The 6,958-nt window shown below is 43.4% G+C and overlaps 1 pseudogene; it reads right to left on the minus strand.

The window, feature by feature from the left end:
* Positions 1–880: 880 nt before the first annotated feature.
* Positions 881–4,039, minus strand: LOC147982985 (protein FAR1-RELATED SEQUENCE 5-like; annotated as a pseudogene).
* Positions 4,040–6,958: the final 2,919 nt, after the last annotated feature.

Consider the following 6,958-nt stretch of genomic DNA (forward strand, 5'->3'; position numbering starts at 1 on the left):
CGCTAGCCATTTCTGAGACCACAAAACATAAATGCAGAGCACCTTTAAAGATCAAGGACTGACTAGACATTGTAATTCATGGTAAAAGAGATCCAGTCAAGTCATACTCGATGTAAACTAACAGTAATGGATGCAAATGACAGTGATGCTCTCTAACTGGTGCTTTTTAATAAGAGGATGATGAGAAAAAATGGCCTTTGGTGGCCGAGCACCCTGTAGGACGGAATCAGCCCCGTCTGTGCTCCTTGCGATCGGTGCGAAGCCATTAAGACACTGCCTTATTTTCACCGTATTCGTATGAGGTCCGCTGCCGAGCGCCCGTATTTGCTATTCAAACAAACCTTGCGGGCACACGTACACGAGCAGGTACAGCAGTGCAGCACAGCATCATATCAGACACCCATGTACACGTCACCGGATTTGACTCGGTCCACATGTGCGACGGCAAGGAGCCATTTTGAGTCGAACGTTGAGGATCCTGCCGTTGCCTTGGTCTCGCCGGCTATTTATAGGAGAGATGGCTCTGCATACCAGCCGCACCCAGCTCAAACAAGATCGACGTGGCTTCGTCTTCATCATCAAACGATACTACAGACATAGAGGTTTTGGCTGAAAACAGAACAGTATCACAAATTAGTTGAATTTTACTCAAAAAGGAAAACCACACGATTCTACATGCAAGTGGTACACCAATCATTGCAACACAGTTTGATCACTGACAGAATGAAAAAGATCCAAGCAAGTGATATTCCACACTGAAAAACACATCAGCCCCAAGCAATTATCTGACAGCAAACAATACTACACACATAGAGGTCTCCATAGAGGTTCCGTAATATGTGGAGTGGTCACTAGCAGTCCGACATCCACACAAGCACGGTTACATGAAACTGTCACACTTCAAGCATAGAAAACAGATAAAATCAACCATATTAGTCTGCCTTGGGCGTGTTTGTGCAGGTGTTCCTTCTGTGGCCTGTCAGGCTGCACCTGGAGCAACGAGGTGACTCCCTTGGAGCCTTTGGAAGATCACCGCGCTGTGGACATGTTGTGCTCTTGTGCCCTTGGCCCCGACAGATTGAACAGAACCTAGTTCTCTTAGCTGGCTGTTCGTATGGTGCTTTGTCGCGGCTTGTCGTGGGGCGCCCAGCTGGTCTCTTCCTTGATGGCGCTGCAAAGCTATATGAACATTGTGAGGCACTTTGCACCTGATTTGTTGGGCCAAAATGCTGCTTGTGTGCTGTAGCTGAACTTGCAGAATCACCTGCCAGCTCTCTATCTGATAACCCCATGCCATCACGTATAGCAGCCACCGGCTCCAGCAATGTTTTCACATTTCTTAGTTGCTTCATCGCAAGAGTATATGCATCCACATTGCTGTCACCGAGTCTAACAATTTCAAGGCACAACAGATGCAGATTATTATGTCGCCGCGAAGAGTACTTGAGAGGACCCTAGTCCTTTTGGTAACGCAAAAACTCTGGAGGGAGTATATCCCTTGCATCCCTTGTCCAACGCTTCACTATGTGCCCGGCTGGAACCTCCTGCAGACCAAGCTGTATCATTACCTGCGAACAAAAGAAAAAGATAAGTGACAAAATCTACACTTTTTGTTTGCTCTTGGGCATAATTTGTCTTGTACGTAGAATAGAGGACCAATGAGAGAAAAGCACCTTCAGTGCATGGCTGCACACCATGCCAAAATGTTCAAACATTCCACATTCACATTTGAATTCATCAGCACGCTCATTGACCTGGACGCGGAATTCATTTTTACACCATTTGTCCCTTGAATACTTCTTTACATGCCTCGCTATCCCAGTTTGGTTCTCTTCTCTTGATAACTCTCCTCTGAATCTCTGTCAAATTGCATCTTCTCATGTTGCCTGATGAAAAGGTGCATCGGGGATCCTGGTGGCACATATCCTTTCAGCAAATGGTTTGCACTTTCACTCCACCGATGTGTTGTATGTGGCATGACATCTTCTATGGCAACCTCCATTGCACGAGCTTGGTCTGAAAACAATAGTTTTATGTCAGCACATTAAAGGAGGAAAACATTTTCACAGCAAGCCTAAAAGGAAGATCAACGTTCCTAAAAAACTCAGAACATTTTTTTATTCACCTGTGAGGATTGTGTGTGGTTGTGGCGCTCCTATCATGTGAAAGAACTCTATGAATATCCACTTAAAAGTTTCGATTTTCTCATCGCTCATCAGCACCCCTCCAAAATTAATGCTTTGGAAGTGATTATTGACACCAACGAAGAGGCCAAATGGCATGTCGTATAGATTAGTTTTGTATGTCGTATCAAACATCACAGCATCGCCAAAACACTTAAACGTCTCAATGATTCTCCCTGTTGTCCACATCAAAGTCTTGACTCGACCATCACTATCAACCTGTACACTGTATTTGAACTCAGGATTTTCAGCCCGCATTGCGTTGAACACCTCTATTGTTTATGTAGCATTATTTTCAGACTGCGCTCTCTATTAAGTTTCCAACAAATAGTTTTGAGAGATCTCTTTGTGGATGGCACCTCCTTCACAGATCCAAAAAAACTGCCAACCACATTGTAAACCTTGCTCAGGCTTATATTGTTTTCTCTTAGCTGTTCCACCAAGTCTTTGGTGTATCGATCTATGTGCCGGTGAGATTTCTAGTGGAGCTTCTCCATGTAGTTAACTGAGACTGCATGGTTGTGCTCTGCTTTGTGTTCACATATGTACCACCCTTTATCATCCGATCTAAGCACCCACATCAAAGCGGGGCATCCACACCTCGTTGAGCGGCTGTTTGATTGCAATGGCTTGCCCTGCATAGTTTTTCCGTAAGGTATGAGAGCATAAAAAACAAAAAAAAATATGCCGGAAAACATTTCTCTTCTTTGAATTAATGAATCGTGCTCACCGCACACACGCATACAAACTCCTGCATGCATTTTTTCCAATGGACGTTCAGCCTGCTTTTGGCATACCTAACGCCAAACCCTGTCTCCCAGGAGTATAGGTTGTAAAACACATATGCTTCTTCAACTGTGTCAAAGCTAGTTCCGAGCGCCGGGTTAACAACAGTGCCAACCTTGTTGTCTGCATAAGCTCTTATTGAAGCCTCGAGGGCAGGGACTCTGCTTGGGTTGGCATCCCTCTCTTCTGGCGCGTTGCCAATTCTAACACTGCATTCCCCCCACAAAAATGGTGGTAAATGTACTCTCTAATTGTACAGAGCGTCATAAACAGAGGTTTTTCTGAAACAATAATGTTCATCTTTTGATAAAGAATCAACAAAAAATATGATTCTAAGCTAGCAAGAATGCTTATAAGAGGTAGACAAAAAGGAATTGTTTCTACATGGAGGTGAACTCTGTATATGCGTTTTTTCTTGTTACAGGCAAGCACAGGGAGATTCAATATCTGGTCTTACAGAAAAATGCTTTCATGGAGGTACAATCTCTGGCATTGTAGCAAAGTAACCGACAGATGAGTGTGTGTTTCTTATCGTCGAGTCCAACGGGAGGCCTTTGATTTGTTCATGACGACCCCTTCTGCATCTCCCTCCTCTTCCATAGATGCAGTGGACGTTTTTTGAGCCGCCATATCGTTTGAGTCACCAATGATCTCACTCCCACCGTTTATGTATGAGCCGAGATTCGCGTCCACCACCCCGGACTGCTATTTACCGCTGCCGCCGTCCATCGGCTCAGAAGAAATCACATAAGAGGAGCGCCCGCGCCCTTCATGAATGGAAGCAACCACAGACTCCACAACATCGATTCCGCCACCCAAAATATCACCCGCATCAGCCTTAGGAACCAATCTGCACCACATACACACTTCTCATCGTCAGATCCAGCCAACACCAGGGACAAAGAATAACTCAAGAATGAATAGGGGTGGATTCAAGTAGCAGAACACCAAATCAAATTAATGTTCCCTTCCCCGGGGCAAGCAACGGAACGAGATATAGGGACGCGAGATTGGTTCTTACCCTGACTCTGCTTCCTCAAAGAAGAACTCGAGGCCCGGAGGCCATCCATGGCGAGACGCCGCTCCGCACAGCCACGAACTGGAAGGGGATGAGTGCCCTGACGAGGCTAAGAAGAAGCACTGCTTCGGGCGTTAAGCCTGCATCGCCAGTTGGGCCCAGGATTAATGGCGCACCAGCCCATACCTGCCACCGCTACCTACATGTGCTATTTTCAAATCAGCCCAGCAAGCACATGACGTGCTTGCGTATCCAGCACGCACCTGAGGCCCACATACACCGCTGGCACAGCAGCCCACGGTACGCATGTATTTCAACTGAGCAGCTGCCGTATTCCTCCAACGAAAAAAGCATGCACACATCGCCACGCTCTACTGCACGGCACCAGATTCCGGCCTGCATGGTGCTCGGCCACCAAAACGCCACTCTCGATGATGAGTCAACATAGAAATAAATAAGATAGACCCTTCGCAGAGGGAAGCAGGGATTTGTAGAGGTGCCCGAGCTCGGTTTTGAAATAGATATGAATAATATTTTGAGCGGTATACTTTCATTGTCAACATAACAACCGAGAGATCTTGATATCTTCCATGCTACACACATTATAGGCGGTTCCCAAATAGAATGGTAAGGTTTATACCCCCCCCCTCCACCAACAAGCATCAATCCATGGCTTGCTCGAAACAACGAGTGCCTCCAACTAACAACAATCCTGGGGGAGTTTTCTTTGCAATTATTTTGATTTGATTTGCTTAAAGCATGGGACTGGGCATCCCGGTGACCAGCCATGTTCTCGTGAGTGAGGAGCGGAGTCCACTCCTCTTGAGAATAACCCGCCTAGCATGAAAGATACATACAGCCCTAGTTGATACATGAGCTATTCAATCATACAAAACAGAATGTTTATTTGAAGGTTTAGAGTTTGGCAAATACAAATTTACTTGGAACGGTAGGTAGATACCATATATAGGTAGGTATGGTGGACTCATATGGAATAACTTTGGGGTTTATGGAATTGGATGCACAAGCAGTATTCCCGCTTAGTACAAGTGAAGGCTAGCAAAAGACTGGGAAGCGACCAGCTAGAGAGCGACAACAGTCATGAACATGCATTAAAATTAATCAACACCGAATCCAAGCATGAGTAGGATATAATGCATCATGAACATAAATATCGTAGAGGCTATGTTGATGTTGTTTCAACTATATGCGTGAACATGTGCCAAGTCAAGCCACTCGAATCGTTGAAAAGAGGATACCACCCTATCATACCACATCACAACCATTTTAATAGCATGTTGGCACGCAAGGTAAACCATTATAAGGTCCTAGCTAATTAAGCATGGTATAAGCAACCACAATCTCTAATTTTCATTGCAAACATGTTTATTCATAATAGGCTGAAGCAGGAACGATGAACTAATCATATTTACAAAAACAAGAGAGGTCGAGTTCATAACAGCTTTTATCATCTCAATAAGTTCATCATATAATCATCATTATTGCCTTTCACTTGCACGACTGAATAGTGTGGAAAATAATAATAGTGCACGTGCATTGGACTAAGCTGGAATCTACAAGCATTCAATTCAAGAGAGAAGACAAGGTAATATGGGCTCTTTGTTAGATCAACAATAATGCATATGAGAGCCACTCAATATTTTAATCATGGTCTTCTCTCAACCCCCAAAGAAAAAGAAAAGAAATAAAACTATTTACACAGGAAAGCTCCCAACAAGCAAAAGAAGAACGAGAAATCTTTGTGGGTTTTCTTTTTAATTACTACTACTAAAGGCATGGGAAGTAAACTGACTAAAAGCTACAAGTATTTTTTTTGTTTTCTTAAGGTTTATCAAACACACAAGAAGAAAGCATAAAAAGGGAAATAAACTAGCATGGATATTACAATGAAAAAGTATGAGCACCGACAATTGGCATGAGTGTGTGAACATGAATGTAATGTCGGTGGGAAATACATACTCTCCCAAGCTTAGGCTTTTGGCCTAAGTTAGTCTATGGCCACGGTTGGCCTGGCTGATACCCAAAGTAATAGTTGGGGTCGTACTGAGATGCATCGGCAATTGACTGATGAGCTGCAACTTGGAGGCGAGCTGTCTCCGCCCTCCTCTCGTACTCGGTCACCTCCTCCCTGATTATAACATATCCCCCCTTTGCCTAAAAGTCAAAGAAAGTAGGAGCAGGGAGAGCGACGTGATAGATTCATCGTCTGTCAAAGATTAATTGGTACTGGAGGAACTGATCGTTCCTCTCAACAAACTGATGACAAACCATAGCATCATAATCTAGATAAGAAGGAGGCAACTCAATATTATCTCCACATATGGGTATCTCAAGAAAGTTAGCTATACGAGTTGCATAAATTTCACCAAAGAAATCTCCATGAATACGATTATTATGCAACCTACGTGCAAAAATAGCCCCCAAGTTATATTGTTTATCTCCTAAAATAGCGCTCCTGAGAACGCTAATATCAGGTACACACATGTGACATGCTTCATCTTTACCGTTTATGCACCTTCCTATGAAGAGAGCAAAATAATGTATAGCAGGAAAATGAATGCTCCCCATTGGTGGCTTGTGTTACATCTCTAGATTCCCCCACTGGAATACTAGCAAGAAAATCTCTAAATTCAGATTTGTGAGGTTCACTAACATCACCCCACTGTAATTTTTTTCTTATTCTTTTTTTTGCAAAACTACTAATGGCGCACCGTTTCACAATGCGCCATTACTAGTTTTAACTAGTAATGGCGTACTATTAGACGGTGCGCCATTAGTATATATACTTATATTTTTCACTTTTTTGCAAAACAGTAATATTTTTTGAACTCATGCATGAATATTTTTAAATTTCATGGGCACGTTTTGAATTCATGAATAGTTTTTCAAATTTGATGATATTTTTTCATATTCATAAATGTTTTACCAATTCACAAATGAATGCAACTAA

The sequence above is a fragment of the Triticum urartu genome, chromosome 2A (assembly GCF_056163025.1).
Source record: "Triticum urartu cultivar PI428250 chromosome 2A, HENAU_Tu73, whole genome shotgun sequence".
Taxonomy (NCBI): domain Eukaryota; kingdom Viridiplantae; phylum Streptophyta; class Magnoliopsida; order Poales; family Poaceae; genus Triticum; species Triticum urartu.